This window comes from Lissotriton vulgaris, chromosome 4_1 (assembly GCF_964263255.1).
Source record: "Lissotriton vulgaris chromosome 4_1, aLisVul1.2, whole genome shotgun sequence".
NCBI classification, from domain to species: Eukaryota; Metazoa; Chordata; class Amphibia; order Caudata; family Salamandridae; genus Lissotriton; species Lissotriton vulgaris.
Window position 1 is genome coordinate 1,107,032,558 of NC_141691.1, and position 23,335 is coordinate 1,107,055,892.

Here is a 23,335-nt window from a genome sequence, read left to right on the forward strand (position 1 = left end):
AATGACCGATGCCTCCGCTGCAATCGTTCAGGGGCCAACTTCATGCATCTGGCATGGCTTTGCCGACCAGTTGCTTCATACTGGGTGGAGGTCTTTCAAGCTCTGTCTGTCATGATGGAGATTGAGATTGCTCCTTGCCCCAAGCTCGCCCTGCTAGGTCTCTCTTCCCCGGCCATTAAAAAGAATCGGAAATTCCTCGCGTTGGGATTTCTTCTTGCCAAACGCCATGTGGCCTGCAGATGGGGCCGTGGCCGCGCCCCCAAATTCAAGACGTGGCTGACTACCATGTCTACCTGGCAGGATCAAATGCATAATTACGCTGACTTATTGCCCCACAAATCGCGCCCCAAAGACCTATGGGGCCCTCTCACGGCCTACCTACTCCATGTCCAGGCAGAAGACGAATCCTCATCTGACGATCTAGCTGCGAATGCTCGGACTACTGCGCCAGTGGCGCACTACTGAGTGTTGACCCCTTTGCTGCCAGTAGCTGCCCGACACACTTCCCTTCTCAAGACACATACACTCCCCTAAGTAATCTGCGCAGCGGGAGTTGGCGTGCTGTGGGATAGCCCCGGGTTCGGGACCGCTACGCTGTGATTGGTGGCCCTAGCACTTTGTCCTTGCGCTAATGTATGGACCAGTTGTTAGCACTTTCCTCCTGCATTCCGGGATACTAACCCTTTCCTCCTTTTCCTTGTACATCACACACTGCATACGCGCGGACGGGCAACATAATCCCCCCCCTAGATCACAGACGAGATCACAGACTACACTAATCCCCCCCCCACAACATCTCCACTTTCAGTTGACGGTAGGGTACATTCTTCTCCAACTGCACCAGAAATCTCTCAGAGAGAACACTACACCCTCACCCTACGTCACACAATTCTCTATACCACATACTTCGTATGGTGGCATCCAGTGGGGTGGACTGACTACACCTATTCCTATTTTGTTATTACAGGTTTGAAAATAAAATATAAAATGAGACCTCATAGGTTCATCTTTTGAACTCAACTCACTAACTGCTGAATGCAACACCGCAATTCTTTACCATCTTTGTGCGCTTTGCGACGCGGCCGGCCCTGTTGGGTTGTAGGCGGCATGCTGTGATACGTTAAGCTCCCGCCGCTGGTTAATACCTATATATTGTGACACTGTTCGTTGACGCTGCCGGCCTGCTCCTTCAGGTTGTAGGCACACAGAGCTGTGTATTTCTTCTGTATGTACAATAAAGGTCTTCCAAAAAAAAAAAAAAAAAAAAAAAAAAATAACATGTGTGTTCTGTACCCAAAACACACATCACCAAGCTCGCACTCAATCATCAATGTTCGAAATCAAATGTGCGTACTCTTCTTCTCTTCAAGGTATATTTATTTGTTCATAATTTTTAACTATTTCAATCATATTCTTTTCATTATTCACTTCGTTGATTTATATTTCAAATTTGAGCCCAATGCATTTCGGGCGCACTTGCCAAGATTTGCATATGAAAGAGCTAAAAAACTCAAGGAACTAATCAAAGAAAAAAAGATAACTGAAGGAACTAAACACAGAGGTACATTACCCTGTCACAATTGTGGAAACTGTAGAGTAATAATTAAAGAGAACATCATCAATCATCCAACAAAGGGAACACCAGTGAAATTAAAGACCTCTGGGACTTGTGATAGTAGTAATGTAATCTACATGCTGAGATGTCCTTGTGGCCTATCATACGCTGGTAAAACCCAAAGAAAGATTAAAACGAGAATAATTGAACACAAAAGCAACATCAGATTGAAAAATATGAAATCTACAATAGCGGTAAATTTCAATGAAGCAAAACATAACCCAAGTCAGTTGAAATTTTCTATCCTTGAGAACGTCAATGTAATACCAGGAAGAGACAACACCAACCAACTGTTGAGAAGGGAAATATTTTGGATTAACTACTTATGCACCCTTCACCCGATGGGTCTCAATGAACGGATGGACTTAAGCTGCTTTCTATAAAGCAGTACAGCAATTGAACATGAACTAGTTACATTGTTTACATATTATTGTTTATACATTATTGTTTATACATTACTGTTCATAAAATATTGTGCATATAGCAGCATTAATGAGATTCACAATGAGTTTTTGCATGTACAAACATACAGATGTCTATGTAAAATCGTGAGTTGCCCTCACCATCCACATATAATTAGTTGTTATGTTAATTTAATATTTATGCACTTTTGGAGTTCAATCCACATATATATATCACAACCTTTACACCATTACGTGCCGACATATATTCAACTTATCCGCGGGTTACATTTGTGCACTACTCGCACGAAAGTCTTTCTTTTGAAACAGACCCAACCTAAGTCTGTTCTCTAGTTCCCACCCACGTGACCGGACCAAACACCACATAGAAACGTACCGCGAGATTTCGAACATACCGGAAGACGCGAACGAAGCACAAGACAGAGCCGCAAAACGCCTAAAACAACCGGTAAGACACAGAGCGGATCTCTAATCTAATTTGTTAAAGTAATGCGCATACCGATAAACTTTAGTGCACTAATTTGAATGTTTGTGTTCATTCTTGCGTAGAACGAGCACGTTCAGGATTCAACAAACAGGTCAGCCTATTATACGTATGAGCTTCGGCTAAATCACCTTGGACACACAGATTTATTTTAGTTTGAATACGATCACATTAGATCACAAAGCCGGCACATGCAGTATAACGAATGAGCCTAATTACAACCGATCGTAAATACCACGGAAAGTAGCTTAAACCACCATGCACATGAATTTACGTTTATACACTTTACACACTTTACACCGGGTGTAGTGGCAACAACACATTGATGTAGAAATGTACGAGTGACTATTTGTATTACATACTTTCAGATGCTACAAAGTCCCCCGATGAAGGGCAGTGCGCCCGAAATGCATTGGGCTCAAATTTGAAATATAAATCAACGAAGTGAAAAATGAAAAGACTATGATTGAAATAGTTAAAAATTATCGAACAAATAAATATACCTTGAAGATAAGAAGAGTATGTAGGAGAGTAGGGTCTGCTTTCCTATGGTCACCCCACTTTTTGCTTTTTGCTTCACTGGTTTTCGACTTAATGTGGCTGTGGGCCTGCTAATCAGACCCACAGCCCAGCTGCTCTCTCTCTAAATTCACTACAATGTACTTTAGGTACATTACCAATTGGATACTGGGTCACCTTATGAGCCCCTGTACAGTGTACCATAGGTACCCAGGGCATAGGTGCATCCAAGGCCTACCAGGGTATGCAGCATATCTTTTACCACCCCTGGCTGGCCATTCAAATCGACACAACTGGCTAATCACTCAGCTGGGGCAAGGTGGTGTAATCACCCCTTGCTTAGATATAGTATACCTATATCTAACCTTATGTCTGGACACAAATACACCTATACGTCACTCCTATGGCAGGCCTTAACAATCCTGAAGGCGGAGTGTTTGGTTTTATGTGAGATGGTGCCCTAGCATGAGCTGGGCCTGTCTGCAGCTTTCGGAACCATGTCCTTTAGCTGTTATAGGATATTGCCATACCATATACTCTTAAGTGCATTATAATCCTCGCGGTTAGATGCTAAAAATGGTTTGGCTTTATCGAAACAGGATAGCTGGTCTACTGGGTTGGCTTTACAACCATCACCATAAGGGTTGTTCACTAAAATAGTGAACATCATATACCAGGCCAACTTCTCACAGAGTACGCACATTTGATTTTGAGCATTGATGATTGAGTGCGAGCTTGGTGATGTGTTTTGGAGTACAGAACACACATGTTAATACATTAAAAATGTACGACATAATTATAAACTAGCTTTAGGAAATAGGAAAAGAGACCTTCAAGAGGAGGCCAGGAATAAACTTAACCTTGCAGCTGAAACTAAAAATGGTAAACTATTTTGGAAGACCATAAATAGCCCTTTTTTAAAGAACGATAAGGTGCCGGAATTTACTTCGCATGTTGATTGTAACTCATGGACTGAACATTTTACAAACATTTTTAACCCGGATAGGTTGGTTTTAGAAACAATTAGTTGTAATGATAGTATGTGGTTGTCACTACCCTTGCTAATAAGTATAGACGAGGTATATGAAGGATTAATTAACAGTAAAGGAGGCAAAGCCCCTGGCACCGACGGGGTTCCGGTGGACCTATATAAAGCGGAGATGAATCTTTGGGCCCCTATACTAGCAAGAATTTTTAACATAGCGGTAGAAGGACAGTTCCCGTTGTCGTGGAGTCAGTCGCTTATAATTCCTCTCTTTAAAAAAGGATCCAAATCTGAAGCGTGTAACTATCGCCCGATCTCTCTATTAGATTCTTCTATTAAAATTCTGAGCAGGATCATGTTAAATAGATTGGAAATATGGGTGTCAGAGCATGATGTTTTATCCAAAGTACAATATGGGTTTAGAAAAGGTCTAGGGACCCTGGAACAGTGCGTCAATCTAGACCTCGTGATCAATAAATACACCACTGTTAAGGAGGGAAACCTGTTCCTCTGCTTCGCAGACCTGAGCAGCACCTTCGATCTTGTAGATCATTCTACTTTATGGCCTACGTTATTAGATCCGGGCGCACCCAAGGAAATTGTACATTTCTTAGCGAGACTTTATGAGAAGTTATCCTGTAAAGTACGTTATGGTCCAAGTGGCGAATGTACACCTTTTTTTAAGGTCTCAAAGAGGCATCCGCCAGGGTTGCGTTTTGGCCCCTCTTTTATTTTCATTATTTATTAATCAGGTCGGCACAACCCTAACCCAGATATCTGCGGATGCCCCACTTATAGATGGGAAAGTCATCCCAATTTTATTATATGTGAACGACGCTGTTCTACTATCACACCCTCAGATTGGACTTCAATGACTTATTGATAGTTTTGTAATGTTTATAAAGGGAGGAAACTTTTAATAAACAAAACCAAGACTTATGTTATGTCATGTGGGAAAAAACCTAAGTCAGCTAGAACCTTCTATATTGAAAACGCTAAAGTACAAACTGTTAAAATGCTCTGCTATCTAGGAATAACATTTGCAGGGGATGGGAAATGGGCTAACAAACACGAAAATGTGAGCCTCAAAATGAGTAGGAACACCAAAAGCATATTCAGATTTTCAACCAAATAAGGGGATAGAAGGATAAAAGACATGGTGGCCATATATAACGCTAGGTGTGTCTCGTCTGCGTTATATGGAGCAGGTATTTGGGGCCACCATTGTGGAAAGTCGCTACAGTGTGACGAAAATAGGTTCCTAAAGCGCTTGTTGTGTGTTCCCCCCTCCGCGTCTACGGAGCTTATTCACGAGGAAGTGGGAATAGATTACATTTCAGATTTGGCCGCATTACGCCCCTTGACACTTTGGCATTCAATCTGGTCAAAAACGGAAACCCTATTTACGCAAATGATCATTAGAGATTGTATGAGGCTAGATCATTTCTCCCGCATTCCGTGGCTTAGATATATACACTACTGGTTTAAACTCCTGTACAATCGCAATATCCTTCTGGAATCCATCGGCATCGCGTTCCTTACAGAATCCTGGCTTAATGAACACTCTACAAGCATTCTTGACCTACTCTCACCCCCGGGCTACTCCATCATTAGGAAAGATAGACCCATCCGAAAAGGTGGTGGTGTAGCTATCATCTTCAAAGACGAACTACAACTCTCCCTTATCAATAACGCCGAATATGCCTCCTTTGAATACCTTGTAGCCGAACTCAAAATACAGGATTCCCCCCCCATCCGCCTTCACAATATATATAATCCGCCTGGAAATCACTACCCATTCATTGACGAGCTATCTAACCTTCTTACGCAATCCTCAATTTCCAAATCTAAAAACATCTTCCTGGGAGACTTCAACCTCCATTGGAATGATACCAAAGATCCCTCAATCTCCCTCCTATCTGACCTTCTCGAAATTAATGACCTCAAACAAATCTGTCAGTCACCAACCCATTCCAAAGGAGCCAACCTTGACGCTATCATTACCAGCAAAGATCTAGCCCTTCTATCTAACATCATTCCCATTGACTGGTCCGACCATCACCTTATCCTGTTCTCCATAACCAACTCTGCCTCCACCCCTCCGTCCAAAACTATTAAACCCATAAAACTGTACAGAAATCTCAGTCATACCCCTCCCGACTTACTTGAATCCAAACTTCAGGCCCAGCTTCTCGCTATCCCTCATTCCCTTAACACGAATGAACTAACCGAACAACATAACAAAGCTGTCACTACTACCCTTGACCTTCTAGCACCACTCACACTCAAAAAACAAAGAAATATCCCCTCCAAAACATGGTTTAACACAGACCTAAACATTGAAAGACGTAGACTCAGACTGACTGAAAGATTATGGAGACAGCACCCCTCTCCTTCTAACCTGGCCAGGCTCTGACTTGCTAGATCGTCCTACAAAAAACACATCTTTAGACAAAAAACTTCCTTCCTCAGGTCACAACTAGATCGAGCTCAGAATAGGCCAAGAGAACTATTCAACATTGTGCGCAATCAAACTGCTTCCGCTCCCCCTGTCCCATTGGCCTCGAAGACTTGATGTGAAGAAATAGCTCTCTTTTTTTCAGACAAAATTAAACTTATTGAGCAATCCTTCCTCTCTACTGCGATCCCTACCACCAATCCGAACACCTCTCTTAATATCCCACCCTCCATCAGAACTCCCCCTAAACCCTCTACTGCCCATCATAACTCTGATCTCCCTCACCCCTCCTTGCTCCCCAATTTCCTGGACTCCAATCATCCTAACTCTCTTACGAAAAATAATGCTGCTTGGCTTACCTTCCAGCCAGTCACGGAAAGAGACGTCTTTAACTTCATTTCCAAACTCTAGCCTTCCTCCCACACCAAAGACCCTCTCCCCTCCAAACTTGTCCAAAACCTCAAACATATCATCACCCCTACCTGGACCTCTATTATCAACAGCTCCCTTGCCATCGGCTGTGTCCCCACTTCTTTGCAACTAGGCCAAATCACCCCCATTATCAAAAATCCTTTGGCAGACCCAAACGACCTCAATAACCTTCGTCCCATCTCCAACCTTCCCCTTCTTTCCAAAGCACTGGAAAATGTGTTCTTCTCCAACTAGAGAGACACATTGAACACTTTAACTTACTAGACCCCTTCCAATCTGGCTTTAGGAAAGGATGCAGCACTGAAACCGCCATGCTAAACATTGTTGATGACATCCACCACTCACTTGACAATGGTGAATCTAGCTTTCTGATCCTCCTTGATCTCTCTGCAGCGTTTGATACTGTTAACCACTCTGCCCTACTCAATGTTCTTAGAGATCGATTCGGCCTAAATGGTATGAGACATAAATGGTTCGTCTCATACCTACAACACCGTTCTCAACAAATCAAAATCCAAAATTGCCTATCTAACCCTACCACCATCTCCTTAGGAGTTCCGCAAGGATCCATCCTCTCTCCCTCTCTCTTTAACCTTTTCATGGAACCTCTCACACTCATTCTTAAACAAGCCGGGATCAACTACCATCTCTATGCCGATGACACCCAACTCTATTATAAGATTAAAACTCATGCTGACATCCTTCACCTCAACAACACTCTGATCAAGATTCAAGCCTGGTTCCACATTAACCACCTCAAACTCAACCCTAAAAAAACTGAAACAATTCTTTTTTCCCCTAAATACAACCAGCTCCCCATTCAGAATTGGATCTCTGACCTTAATGCCCTCAACTGCTCCTTATCTTTGTCCTCCTAAGTCAAATCACTAGGTATCTCACTTGACGACCTCCTAACCATCAAGACACACATCAATAATTCTGCCAAAGGAGCCCTCTTCACTCTCCGCCACCTTAAGAAAATCAAGCCCTTCATCCCTATCGATGATTTCAAACTAGCAGTCCAATCCCTAGTTCTTTCTCGCATCGACTATGGCAATGCCATTCTCACCGGAATTCCCAAGATTCACCTAGCACCGATTAAATCTGTGCTGTACCTTGCAGCTAGGCTTACCTCAGACTGCAAGCGATTCGACCACATCTCCCCTACCCTTAAAACCCTTAAATGGCTCCCCATGGAAGGTAGATCCACGTACAAAACAGCCTGCATTACACACAAAATTCTCCACCAGAATACACAGACCTACCTCGCTAACAAACTCACAAAAGCCGGTTGCTCCTGTTCCTTGAGAAGCACAAACACCCTCCTTCTTATCCCCCCCTTCTAAAAAAGAAAAACACCCAGTATCGATCCTTTTCCGGCAACGCTCCATGCATTTGGAATGCCCTTCCAACTGACCTTCGTTGCAACCCTTCCTACTCTAGCTTCAAAAAAGAACTCAAACTACATCTCCTCAATAAATATTGGGGACCATAATCCATATCTGCTCTCTGGCCACATTCTGTCCGACCTCAGATGCATCCGCCCTCCCTTCTTTTCAGCCTTACTTCGCCCTTCCTCCTCGTCACTTCCACCTCCCTGTTTACCACCTTCACTCTTCCCTGCACCCCCCTTCCCTTGTCCACCCTCTGCCCTCATTTCTGCCCCTCCTGCTCTCGTCCTTACAAACCCAATCTGACCACCAACCTCCCTATCCTCCTCTGTAATTTTCCGGCTCTCTTTTCAATGTACGCCTGGTTATTTTTGATTATCACATCTCCCACATTTCGGTGTTCTAATTTCCCATATTTATCATTTTGAAATATGTCAGGCGGAGACTTATATGTTGTTTATATTCATTGATGCTATGTATGACCCATGTCTTACTGACCTTCTTGTCTCAAAATGTAAAGCGCTCTGATACCCCTGGGTCCAGCCAGCGCTATATAAAGCCTCTAAATAAATAAATACATAAATAAACAAATAAATAAACCAGAGTTTGTAGTATCGATCTCAAAGAAGGAGTTAAAAACAATGTTTCTATCTCATTGTAGGGAGGCCAGAGTGAAAGTGTCTGGGAAACAACCTACTTTTGCATTCTATCAGGAATTAAATCTAAGAAAAGGTTTCCAGACATATCTGACTCTAGTGTCACGTAATTCCCATTGCTTTCTCTTAACACGACTAAGGTTGGGAATTGTTCACCAACTTGTGGCATTCCCGCACTTGAAAACAAGCACTACATCCACATGTCCATGTGATAACTCCTCGAGGCAAAGCTGCTGTCACTTCTTAATGTTTTGTAAATTTTATCATTCTTTTAGGAAATTTTATCTGAAACCTATCTTTTTAAAATATAATGTTTGTTCCACTAAAACGGCAATGAAGTTAATATCATCTTTAGAAAGCGCAGACATTTGTTTTTATGTAGCTTCATATATTTTAAAATGTATAGCTGCCAGGAAATCCATTATCCTTTGAGCAGGCATTTAGATCGAATATTAAAATTGTAAAGTCTTTATGCATATTGTACAAGTATGATTCGTTTGACACCTTAGTATGGCCCCATTGTTCCCTGGCAAGTTTTTGTTTAAACTACCTAGCTCTTGACACTTTAGTATGTTCCTTTGCTTTTTAGCAAGTTTTGCACAAACTGCTTAGCATTAGACACCTTATAGCGTAATTTGCACATACTATAATAATTTTGCAGTTTGTAGCGGTTAATTGCTCATAATATATTTTGGTCTTTTGCACATCATGCAACTATGGATGCACACTGTATCTTGTTGGGGTTCCTTGACATTTTACTAATTGTTGCACTAAATGAAACGATTTGCATTAGACACTTTATAGCATAATTTACACACAAACTTATTATCCCCCAAAAAATTTATGGTAAAGTTGTAGTAGGAGATTAGTATGAATCATATGCTCAGTACCTGAAATATTGTATAGTATATTGTGTTAGATGGAAATTATTGTTTTTTTTCTGCTTCTTGTATGTGTTTTATTCAGACTTGTTAACTTAACGATTTTATTCTGTAATAGTGATACAAGTGTTGTTTTTATTAATTGCTTATATGGTTGTGTCTGACAAACCGAATAAAGCATTTAACTAAACTAAAAAGTCGACTGCTCTTTCCCTTGTTTTTTGCAGTTTGTTTCTCTTTAGCTTTTTCATTTTTTGTTCTCTTTCCTTAAAAATTGTTGGGAAATTCATAAGCAATTTGTTAGTTGTTTACTAGTGGTTGCTTTTATTGCTTTTTCATTTATCTCCTTCAATTATTTTGTATGTATACTTATGTCATTATTCAAGTATGTTCCAAATGTCCTTTGCGGGAGGGTGGGGTAAAATCAATGTCAAAAATTTTTCCTTAATAAAAATATTTTTAAATAAAAAAAAAGTGTGGAAGGGAGAGATTAAACCATCGGCAATGCATAAAGGCTGAAGAAAACTGAATATAAAGTTGAGGAGTTTGAACAATGTAGCATTTCAAATTAATACAATATAAGCAGGCGCGGTTCGTCCATTGGGGCGTGGGGGCGTAGCCCCCCCTGCCCGACGCCGCCCGCAGCTCCCTCATGACAATCATGTCAATGAATCAACATGACGTCAGACCGTCGGGCGGGCGTCATGTTGATTCATTGACATGATTGTACAGATGGCAACACAAGTACGCATGCGTGGCGACGGAGGGTGAATTTTTACCCGTGCCCACGCATGCGCACTTGTGTTTTGGCGGCGTTGCGCATGCCCATCAGGAGCCCTAATGGGCGTGCTGCGGGCGAGAGGGTACCTGTGCCCCTGGTGCCAGGATTGGCCAGGGGCGCTGTGAGCCTGTGACGTGTGCGGGACCGGCAGCAAGGTAAGAGTGTGTGTTTTTCTGTGTTCCAGTAAACTAGCTTGCACAAACGACTTGAGATAGTTCAGTGTGTTAAAGCATCTGCTGCAGAAATGTGTGCGTCTATTCCAGGTCACCCGTTTATTTCACGGCATGGGGTTTTGGAAATGTAAAAATTCTCAGAATTTCTTTTTTGATAGTTGCAACAACCGCCTTCAAGAGATTTCATTTTATAAACATTTTCCAGAAAATGAGTTAACAACTGTCACCACAAATATAATGTACTCTTTGAACTAAGGTTATACAATTTCAAAATGTTAACAAACGGTAGAGGCGGAATAGCATGATATATGCATTTATTATTGCATGCATGTTGGTGTATGTTTGTATGTGAAGTTGTATAGTACATACCTAGGGCTTACAGGATGGCAAATACATGGGCGGTAGAAGGTTTCCAGCATAAAAAGGTAGGGGTGATGCAATATGTAAACTGGCACATCCTTCAACATCGATCCTAAAGGCTTGTTAGAGTCTATAATTTATTTTTATATGGTCATAAAAATACATGAATGAGGGATGGATGCAGGGTGGGTGCATTAATGATTGTTCGGTGGATGGGTGGGTGGATGGGTGCATGGATGGATGCATGCATGATGGGTGGATGTATGCATGAATGATGGATGCAGGATGGGTGGATGCATGAATGAATGATGTATGGATGCAGGATGGGTGGATGGATGGGTGGATGCATGCATGATGGTTGGATGCACGATGGATGGATGGGTGGATGGATGGATGGATGCATGAATGATGTATGGATGGATGCATGGATGCATGCATGATGGGTGGATGCATGATGGATGGATGGATGGGTGGATGGATGGGTAGGTGCATGAATGAATGATGTATGGATGCAGGATGGGTGGGTGGATGCATGAATGATGTATGGATGGATGCATGCATGATGGGTGGATTCATGGTGGATGGATGGGTGGATGCATGGGTCATGCAAGATGGGTGGATGCATGATGGATGGATGGGTAGATGGGTGGGTGCATGAATGAATGATGTATGGATGCAGGATGGGTGGGTGGATGTATGGGTGGACGTATGAATGATGTATGGATGCATGCATGCATGATGGGTGGATGCATGATGGATGGATGGGTGGATGCATGAATGAATGATGTATGGATGCAGGGTGGGTGGATAGATGGGTGGATGCATGAATGATGTATGGATGGATGCAAGGTGGTTCGGGCTCGCTCGCTGCGCTCGATCGCTGCGGTGCAATATGCAAATTAGTTTACGCCCCCACCACTTTCAAATGTCACCAGCCGCCCCTGAATATAAGGTTAATATAATTTGCGGGCTATTGGTTGTTTAGGGAATATGGAATGCTACTGTCATTCCTAGAGAGCGAGTGCTGCCAATTAAGTTAAAGGATGAGTTTGCACAGTTGTTGGACATCACTTCTAAAGATGGAAGTGGAATCTTGATGGGAAAAGGGGCCTCTAAGGATAGGCCAGAGGAATGGAGATTAGAGGCAAGGCTGTGAAACACCTGGGAGCAGGTGGGGGACATCTTAGATCAGCCACAGGAGGGAAGGCGTTGCCACGGATTGGTCGGTCAGCATAAAGATTGGTCGGTCAGCACAAAGAAAGAGAGAGATAGAGAGAGAGTACGAGGGGTACAGCTGATCGGTGAGGCCCTCAGGAGGACGAAGGGGAATTTGAGACGAGTTACGGGGGCAAGAAAAAGGGGAGGGTTAAAATGACGGAAAGGTGACGAGCGGGCTGTCGCAATGACAACTGGTGCGGTTAAAAGGTCAGGGTAAATCAACAGAGGTTCAGGAGAGGTAACTGTTGGAAACTTTAAGAGTTGGAATTCACTGCATTAGTGAGGTGGCAGCTATTAAACTTTAAAGCCCTGCCCGGGATTGGTATTGTTTGCGCAGGCCTGTTTAATTGACGCCACATTTGTAGCAATATAGCAGGTCTGCCGTGACTTGCACCATCTGACACGATCCCTGGTTTCCTACATTCAGAGGGAGCCTGTCACCCCTACCATACCCTGCTTGGTAAAGCATTTAGAGAGGCCTGGGCATACACAGCCTTTTATATGCGCGGTTCATTATATTTCAATTTACAACACATATACAGCGTGGATGTTCATATTGTAAGAAATAAAAAGTAGAGCAGATGAGCCAAACAGTGTGATTTTATGAGAAACAACAAAGTTGCCGTTATTTTAATTATTTCATTCCATAGAAATACAAAAGTGGAATCGGGAAAGACAACACATGCTGCTTTGATTTGAGACTACAATAATCTGTGCAGAGTAATTACATAATGCAAACGTGTTTCCAGAGTCTCACTCCCTCCCGCAATCTTCCGTCTCCCTCGTGCTCCTTTCCTTCTTTCCTTCTCACCGTCTCTCTCGGCCTCAGCTGAACTTCCTCCGCCGAGACCTGACAAGCACTTGGTCATTTAGGTCTAAATTCCACTCGCTGGCTGAGCTATGCCACCTGGCGAGACACTGCTCCGCTTCATTGTGACCAGGGCAGCTTGCCCCACACAGGAGTGGGGGATACGGAGCTGAGGGTGATCGCGCCCCTGGACCTGCTAATGGAGGGTGGCTGTGATGAAGATATGCGATGCTGCGGAAGAAAAATCTTTCTATTTTTGAAGTATGTTCAGCAGAAGATCCTTTAATTACGCCGCCAAACAGGATTACAACGGATTGTTCTAAGTTTACTTTGAGCACATAATGTGTTAACTGTAGTATAAAGAACGAATGGAACATACTATGCACTTTTCTACTTCTCACAGGAATAAACACCGGTTCATGACACATTTCAGACATATGTTTACTTGACAAATACAGACATTTAGTACACCATATCAAATCTTGTCAGTTTGGAGCACCGACCTACATACACGTACATATATGCTAATTCATATATTTCCTTGTTTGCAGAAGCTACTTTACGCATACATTGGTATGTCATAATACTTGCCACGTATAATAACTCCACGTCAGTGAAAATTAAAACAGAATGTTCCTCTGTCTGTGCCAGGCAATTACACCAATCATCACTGAGCCAATTTCGATAATTATCTTTAATGAGAAAGACCAACCAGCCAGACGTGATATGTTTGCGGCATATTCGTATAGGGAGACTGGCCGGCGGGAAACAGGTATGGGTGAGCCAGGAAGGAAACAAAGGTATAGGAGAGACATAGGAGAGATAGGCAGACACACAAGTGGACTGGAGTCACTACTGTAAGGTCCTCTCTCAGGGTCCAAAGTGGTGACATTTAACTAAGGATCATCAGCACACAAGAAAGTTTATCTACTCTGGTTAAAAGAAAAAAGCCCCTAATCTGGAAAACAGGTGTCTAAAGTTAAATATCATTCAGGTGGTTTCTCCTAGAAGATTAAAATATGAACTTTGGAGTTTATGCAGGACTGTCCAAACACACAGCACTGGCATACAGTGAAGCCACTTGGAACATTGGAGCATTAGCATGTACAATTGTACATTAGCACCTACACGGAAATAGTGACACAAGCTCTGACTATTCATGGTGTTTTTTAAGATTAATAATGAGTGAAAAGGTTATATAAAGAAAGTACATTGGGGGTAATGAAAAAGCCAAGATTATACCCTCGAGTTATTTAAGTAAGAATATGGTGGGCAGGTGGAATGCTTTCAAGAAAGAAAATGATTTGGTGGAAAGTACATGTGACATATTATTGGTAAACTCTTTTCAAATTAAACAACAATGAGATACTTCAGACCATAAAAATGGAGGGTTTTCTCCAATGTTTGGTAAGGAATCCGGTGACTAATTTGTAATCCAGGCAGCTAAATGTCCTGAAATTATTTATGTTGGGTTCAGTAATAATGATGCTAATGGATGCAAATGAATATTTATTTTTGTGGTCTTTCATTCTTCATGATGGAGCTAATGTTTGGGCATCCTTTATTTTTTTATTGAGAATATATGAGTGGAGATTGGTGTATCGCCAAACCATTTGAGGGCATCATTGTTCTTTAATCCTGGGCCTTTTGAAGTAGTAGTAGTAGTACCAGTTCTAGTTGAAGTAGCAGTAGTAGACCTTTAGAGTTCAAGCATATTTCCCCCAGGGCCAATCCTGATACTGGAATGCGGGCCTTGGAGCTTAGAAAAATATGCGTGGCACAATGTCATACATGTGCAGTGCTGTGCCTCCCTCATACATTTGAGCAGATTTGTAAAGAATCCAATTCAATTAGATCAATATGTGAAAGCAGGTACACGATTCTGCTTGAGGATATGCATTGCAGTAAATAGGATAATAAACAGACGAATGGATCTGGTTTGCAATGCTGATTGCTTAGGAGTCCATAGGAAGCAGACGGTGCAACACCAGAGATCATACATTTTCCTATATATCCCTATATGTTTACATTTTTGTCTGGTATTGCATGTTGATTGAGGGAATACCCGTTTATGGGCCCAGGGTCGTTTTTTGAACAAACACAACCAATTTTGATAATAGGAGACATTTTTGAGTCCTCAAACAATACAAATTAAGAGAATGATTGTTCTTTTAGTTACTGCTGAAGTGCATTTGAAAGAGACCTTTTCTTTTGCATAGTTAAAAAGGTTTTCTCTAAATCATTTCAGTAGGATACTCAGGAGTGTATACTTGTAAGGAACCCATTCTTTAAATAATTTTGGTTGATTGAGTGACCTCTAGATCCTCTGTTGCTGAGTTGGGATGGGTATTTCTCATATATTATTACTTTCACATCTATGCTTTAAAAATAATAATTCATAGTCTCCTCTATATTCTGACGGTCCGTTGCATATCTATCCAGTACATCTTTAGGGAGTTGCCATCACTTTTGATATCGAGAATTAATATTGGTGGAAGAGCAGTGTGATATAGCTTCCTTCCTTTCTGGGATGGATTAGCAAAAGCCATAATATCTCTTTGCCTGTACAACATCATCCTAAACAACATCTATTTTCTGTAGAAATTGTTTTGTGTCTTTTATTTCATGGAATACAAAGGGTTTAATGGTCCTGTCAAAAGTTTCAATAAATAAGAAGAAAATGCTTGGATGCTTTAAACCATTCATTAGAGGAAAATAGAAAAATATACCACTTTCTAGTAGAAGCATGGCTAAAGTCTGACAAGTTAACATTCGGTTAAGACAAAACTCAAATAAGTAGAGGGTATATAATCTAAGATGAGAAAGAAAGGTTTCAGATCGATGAAACCATTATACATATTATTTCCATCATTACTAAATTATTTATTCTAAAGATATTCAACCAGTCAGAGCTCCAATAGCAATATTCAAACCCTCGTTGCTATCCTTATCAAAGCGTAATGTTTGACCTATCTTAGCTTATGGAGCCATATGAGTTGCTAAAATGTAAAGTCTTTTGCATCAACACTATTGTCCCTTTTGATTCTTTATACATAACATTAAAGTATTCTAAGTTCATCATCATCTTTCAATATGAATATTCGGTAAATTCAGAAAATATGAACTACTCCTCTTTTTACCTCTCCAGTAACTTGTGTGGTCTTGGGTGCTGGTGTTCCAGAGATTACTTTATGTATTTCTTCTGCCACCTGGTGGTCGCTTTATTGATTCATATTATATTGTAAGAAATGGCCTATACCCTCCTTTAGTTATCTCCCACGCCCCAGGTTAAATCTCTTGGAGACTGCTGACATAAATACCTTTCTTTTATTTACATGACAAATTAATAATTTCAAGTCCTACTATTGCTGTATACTTAAAGCATTTGAAATAGGGCTCTCTTTTGTGCCACCGAATCTACAGGCCCTGCTAGTCTTCACGTACAATTTCTCAGTGAGACTATTGCCACATCTTGATCTTGTGACTTCCGGACCAGTACTCAATTTGAGCCAGCGGTTTCCGGTGCTCGGCACCAGCACTTATAACGTGATCTCAACCCAAATGTATTGGAGCGCTTTTCATGCGCACTTGTTAAGGACACATTCATTAGGTTTCGCTGGGGAACGGAGCCTTTAGGCTCCGCCTCCAGAGGGGAACGGAGCCTTTAGGCTCCGCCTCCAGAGAAATCTTATGTTTCTTAGTGTGTACTCTTAGTCCCTCCCTCTGTTTCATTGGCTAGCTCCATAAATGGAGGCTAGCCATTGGAACAGAGAGGCGTCCGTCATGGCCGGAGGAGACTCGGGGGCGTTCCCGAGAATCTTTGGCTTTTGGCTACGTCATGATACGTCAGCCAAAAGCCGGGAACGCCCCCCGAGCAGAGCGCACTAAAATAACCTGTGTGCAGCTTCACCACCGCGACCCGGGATCAGTAAACCCCTGACGAAGAGCCCCGTACCTTGCTGGTACCAACGCGACCGAAAACGAGCCCGCTGCTCTCCGATTGGACGGGAGAGCCGAGCCCCCTCACCAAACGCCGCGACGGGATTGGCCCGTGCGGCGCAGCGTCACCACTGTTGCCGTGTCCCCTCCCCCCTACCCGCTGTCCTGTGCACGTTTCCCGCCTCCCGTGTCCTCTCCCGCCCCCTCCCGCCGTCCGTGTCCTCTTCCGCCCCCCTCGTCCTCTCCCACCCCCCTCCCCCTGTCCTCGTAGGTGCTTGTCCTTTTCCTTGCCTTCCCGCCCCCCTCCTGCTGACCGTGTGATGTTCCCGCCCCCCCCCCCCCTCGCTGTCCTGTGCCCCCTGGAGCGCAATGCAGGGGCTGCGGGGGCTTGTGTTACGCCCCTGGGCAAACATTGTTGGCAGCGTGCATCTGTGACAGAATACAGGGTGGAGAGAAAATCCCTGAACAGTTGTTATTGATTCCAGCGTTTACCGACTGAGAGGTAAGTGCCGTTTACGAAACAGAACAGATGCAGATGTTGACAAAAAAGGTAAACAATTGTTTCATGGCGCGCTGCCAGGCCCCGCGCCGATATATTAAACTCCAAGTGAAGCGCATTTCCCCTATGGATTGCACTTACTGCCACTTCATTTCCAATGTGCGCGGCCTCTCCAGGGCTGCGCCGAGCACTAAGCTATTTCCAGGCTCACGCTGACCCCCGAGGCCTGCTGCTACCTCACACTGCCATTAGTGAGGGGAAGTGCATGTGTCTGACACGGGCTGAAACCAATTATTAGATATTTTCTACAGCATGCTGCCCAACTCTGTTGGGAATGAGCAATCATGAAATAATTTACCTCCTGATTTAATTTTTTCCTGAACAAATTAGTTGTAGCGCGAGCCCAGCCGTACACAGCTGCCTATGACATATCTCTGTCTTATCGAGATTATACCTGGAATGATGAGAAGGAAGGAAGGGACGGGCGGGAGGGACAGGTTTGGGAATCCTCCGGTAAGGAAAAGCCATTGAGAAGTGTATCTGATATACTGATCACATGTACTCTCTGCTGATTGAAAATGACAGAGCCATAAAGGACTATCAGGGCAAGGCTGAATGGCGCAGACGGCAAGCCTTATCTCAGCGAGGAGGATTTTTTTGAAACACTTGTCTGCCTTTCAGAAGCTTTTTGTCCTGTTCAGTCCCGGGGATGTTATCACACATCTGATGAAAGAGGCTAGAATAATCAAAAGGGCAGCGCGTGCCTACTCGGTATTAAACAGCTTTCGGGGAAGTTATAAAAACAAAATCATGCTGCCCGTGACCGTGGATATTGTCAGTGTGGCGAGCTTCTGAAATGGCGGCTCTGAACTGCACCAGACAGAACTCTGCACCAGGAGACCTGCTTCGCATCAGAGGCCTAAAACCAACTCTCCTTTTCATCTGCACAGAGCCCAGTCGTGATATACGTAGTATGGTTATTTCTTCCTTCCTGTCCAAGACTTTAGTACCTTGAACTGCTACTGTCCTTCAGACGTTACTAGGATGGGTCTTGCAACCATTCCTTTTAGGCCTTTGCCGCTGTGTACCACACAAGCACAACATCATCCTATCTGCCTCACCATTTTACCTTCTCATTAGTACTCCGCAGCAAATGGACAAAGTAATTTACAGCTTTACAGAACTTTTACTAAATAGCAAATATTAGCGCAGAGACGTGTGTAATGGTTGTAGAACTTAGTAAACACAAACACAAACAGGTATACTATGACCATCATAAATGTGGACCTTTTAAATTACACATTTCGTTTACATATATAGATGAAATTGGCACCAGTTGGAGACCTGTACCTGTAAACAGAGAAAGCATGTATATATCGAAATGTTTATACACAAATATGTAACAGCAGCAAACAAATTTCACTGCAAACTGCAAGTGGAGCAAGGCAGTCCCAGTGTAATCGGAAATACTCACTAGAAAGAGAGGCTATGTAAGCTTTACACAGATGCACGTTTCTTTAATTATACCTTTCTTCTCAATTATTATGTTTATTCTTAATGAGATGGCGCTCGAAGATACTTTTTCGAACTGCTGTACAACAGAGCTTGAGCCAGTTCAAGGTCAAGATTTAATTTCCTTCTGGCCAGTGACCTCTGATGAAGCGCTTGCAGATCATTGGAAGCCCTGAGACCTACAATATGATCACATTAGGATTAATTCAGTTAGCAAGAAAGGAAAAACCTTCATGTGGCTTCTTGGAGAGCTGCCTGTGTTTTGCACACTCCCAAGGAGATGGGGGGCTACTTCAAAAGTCCTTTGTTGTATCTGTGGTAAGAAATAAGGTCTGACCATAAACAGGCATGCATGCCTGCACCTCTACACCTACATGTGTTCTAATGGTACTGCCAGGGCCGGACTGGGATCAAAAACCGGCCCTGACAAAGTGCTCGGCCGGACCCCCCCCTCACCCCCCCACCCTCACCCCCAGGGTTTGGGGGTGCGGCCGAACTCTTTACCAGGGCCGGTCTTCGGCCGATTTTGTTACAGGGCAGATTTTGCTACAGGGCCGATTTTGCAGCTATCGGCCCTGTAACAAAAACGGCCCCCAGGGGCCCAAAACCGCCCCCCACCAGTGCAGCGCACCAGGGGATTGCCCGGTGCCCGCTACGGCCAGTCCGGCCCTGGGTACTGCCAGTACTGGCTCCAAAGTCATGGCCCGACCAATGGCCCTCTACTGCGCAACTGCCCCACTGCCCCCACCACTTGCTCCATCTCGGTTTGGATTCGCACAGTGGAAACTGCTCATGTGCTGAAAGGTCTGCTACCAGATTTAAGAAGTGTTCTTTTTTTGTATGTTTCTTGGTAGTATTTATTTTCTCTTTAGTTCAAATCCGACTTAAGCAAGCTCTGAAATGACCCACCCAGTCTGGAAAAGGGGAGTGACATTTTCTGTAGAGTGTCACTCACTAGGTGATCATCCATGCAATGAATCAGTCTCGGAAGCCAGCACCAAACCCTGGGAGAGAATGAATACTATCGCCCAAAAATGTCCAGCAAAAAATCCAACAATTGGATCATTGATAAAATTGGAGTTTTGAGATTAAAGCGCAGCAATGACATCTCTTCAGAATAAATGCAGTCAGTTAGAAAATGTAAGGTAATTGTTTGCGACCATAGAAGATAACCAACTTACCCTGAAAAACAAAATGCAAGAGATACTGAACACTGAGTTGGAAATGCCTACAATGCGTACTGTAGTCAGGAGGATAATGCCAATCAATACAATATTAATTTATTTATCCTTTTGTTTTAAAATGACTATGCTTTGACACGTGTTTCGTATTTATTGGACGTTTGCTTGCAATGTGTTGGCATTAAAGGTAACTGAATTAACAAGCATTTACAATGCAACGGTTTCGCCTTTGGAAAAGTTAGAGCTATTGGCAATGTAAATGACAATGCCATTTATTTATCTGTTTTCAAAACCAACACATAAATACAAATGTTGTCATTTACAATGCCAATAGCTCAAACTTTTCCAAAGGCGAAACCGTTGCATTGTAAATGCTTGTTTTTTGGTAGGCACGGGAGATGAAGTGATTTGCCAACAACCACAGGATGTTGAGCCTACGCCAAATCCCGAACCCGGTTCCACAGCTCCGAACTCGGCAGCTCTGGCCGTTACGCCACACCATCTCCCTTCATGGTCAGTAGTTAGTCCTGTTATAGGGGGCGCTAATAGGAGCAGGGGACTCCTGCAAGCTGCACCCTGACGAGAGCACTGGCACTTATTTTTTCACAAATTGACCACTGTTCCGGACAATGCTCTTAAAAAACTGCAGAGCTTCCTGGTCTGTGGAGGAGCAAACGCTTCGGGATGGAGAAATAGAACATGTCTCCAATGTTCATAGACATCTCAGCTGCATCACAGTGGCGCAAAGGGTGAAGTTTGAAATTCTTTGTGCAATGCGTAACATTTTCTAAAGCACTGAACACTCTTGTCTCCTTGACCGTTTCTCAGTTGATCAGTCTTACCGCTCTTTGCATTCTAACTCAGCAGCCACAGTGCCAATGGGAGGTGAGAAGTTGGCCTGATATTCAGTGTTCACTATTCTAGTGATCACTATGTATCAGTCCAAACAACCCTTATGGTGATTGGTTGTAAGTCAACCGATAGACCAGCTATCCTAGTAGCATGGACAAGAGCAGTCTTCGGGCTAAACTCTAGAGGGCGTGTTAAGCCAGCTGTTATACCATCACATATACCCCTTGAACACCAAGTGAAAGGACACCACACAAGTGTTATGAAAATAAACAGTGTATTTATTTAGATCACAACAGCCCTGTACTCTTTATGAGGACAGGGTACTAAGCACACAACAAAACTCTTACGAAAATACTTTAAGTTGCACAATTTACACAAATGCCCGAGGGGCACGGAAAACCATATACTATGGAAGTGGAATGCGAAATTACTAGCAGGTAAGTACTGGACTAATAGGCTTTGGAATCGCTAGGACTACGTTACTGAACCTTCAGATTACTAGTAGGAGGCCTAGGGGACTCGGGTGCAGAGTGTGCACTCTCACGCGGGATGCGGGACAAAGTCTATGGAGGCTAGTAAAAGCAAAGTTAGTGTTCTCGGGCGAACCCGATAAGGTAGGTTGAAAACGAAAGTGGATCTGGACCCTTGGATAGTGAGGCTATGCTGGGGCACCGAAATGCTGAAGTTACCTAGCCCAGGGGCTGCGGCTGCATAGGTCTGAAAAGACGTCGGGAATACTCGTTGACGAACCAGGAGCCTGAAAGAAGGAGTTGCTGGCAGGCGACCAGTGAAGATTGTTCGATGGATCCAAGCCTGGATCGAAGATGGAAGACACCTGTAAGCAGAGGGGACCAAGTCCTGAATCACTAGCCAGTGATCAGATGGGCACCAGGATGGCACTGAATGGAGTCACCTCGACCAGGTGAGTGGGCGACGCTGGGCTATGTAGTCTCACGGACCAGGAGGCGTTGTCGGCGACCAGGATGGAGGTGCGAGCTGTCCCACGATGGTTGATGCTGTCGACGTCGCTGGACCCAGGATTGGGGCAACAAGTCTTGGCAAATTCAAGCCCACGCGGTGGACCTACAATGGCGTCTGGAGTGGACCAGGAGGGTCCGGGGTGCTCCTCTTTTGGAAGGGAGCAAAGGCCAGTCTGGAGCAACCAGACCAGCAGTGGTGATGTCGTCTGGCGTCGTCGGGAAGGCCACAAGCCAGCGGGCTAGTAGCCAGACAACGCGGTGAGCAGCCAAAAAGCAGAAAAGCCCCACGCAGATCTCGTGGATGCTGGGGGGCTGGTCTTCGGTGCTGGAGCTGCTCAGGGTCAGGGCTTCTCGGACCCCAAAGCACTCACCAGAGGATCCCTCGGCGGTCGTGCTGGATAGAAGTCGTGCAGTTCTGATGATGGCCGGTCCCTCGAGGTCTCGTCGCACCTACGGTTCTCAGCTTAGCTGTAGAGGTAGGTAGAGGTCAGAGGTGCCAGGGAAGCCGGGTCTCGTCGAGCTGGTCAGTCGGATTCGGGAGGAAGGACGTGCAGCAAACCGCAGAGTTCTTAGATGGTGCCTGCGGATGCAGGGTGACTACTCCTTAGCCACAAGGGAGAAATCTTGAGAAGAGTCGAGAGTTCCTTTCGTAGAAAGTAGTTTCTTGATTCAAAGATGATCTAATTTGGAAGGGTCCCCGCTCCTGCCTTTATCCTAAAGAAAGGGGTGGGTACGCGACTAGGTCCTGCCCTAGGGGTGGGACCAGGAAGGGGGGTGGTTACACCCCTCTCCCATGCCGGACTTTCCCCAGCTCAGGGGCTGGTGTGCCCCTGGAACTGGTTCTAGCCGGCAGATGCATAGTGAGCACCGGGTGCCACTTGCAGTCACCTTCCTCTAAAGCCCTGCCTAGGGGCGTGGCCAGGATGGCGGGCTGAGTGGTCGCACTCAACGTGAGCTCCGCCGTCCCTGAACCCTGATCCTGCTCTAAATGCGCTGATTTTCCCCCCGGGACGTCGCAATTCACGGTGCAGGGGAGTGTTGCCACGGAGGAGCAGCTACAAGTTCGCTGACGGCCCCCGGGGCGCTGGACTGGCTCCGGAGGCGGCACCGCTGCAGAGGGCGTGCGGGGCCTAGCATACGGCCTGGCTGGGAGGAGGACCCTGCCCGGCCCTGGACCTCGGCCCGGGTG

At 44.2% G+C, this 23,335-nt stretch overlaps 1 protein-coding gene and 1 pseudogene across 1 annotated transcript in view; one reads left to right on the top strand and one right to left on the bottom strand.

The window, feature by feature from the left end:
- GALNT4 (polypeptide N-acetylgalactosaminyltransferase 4) overlaps positions 1-23,335 on the bottom strand; it is a 983,977-nt gene that overhangs the window by 748,911 nt on the left and 211,731 nt on the right. The window lies entirely within an intron of this gene.
- Positions 5,437-9,574, top strand: LOC147722932 (uncharacterized; annotated as a pseudogene).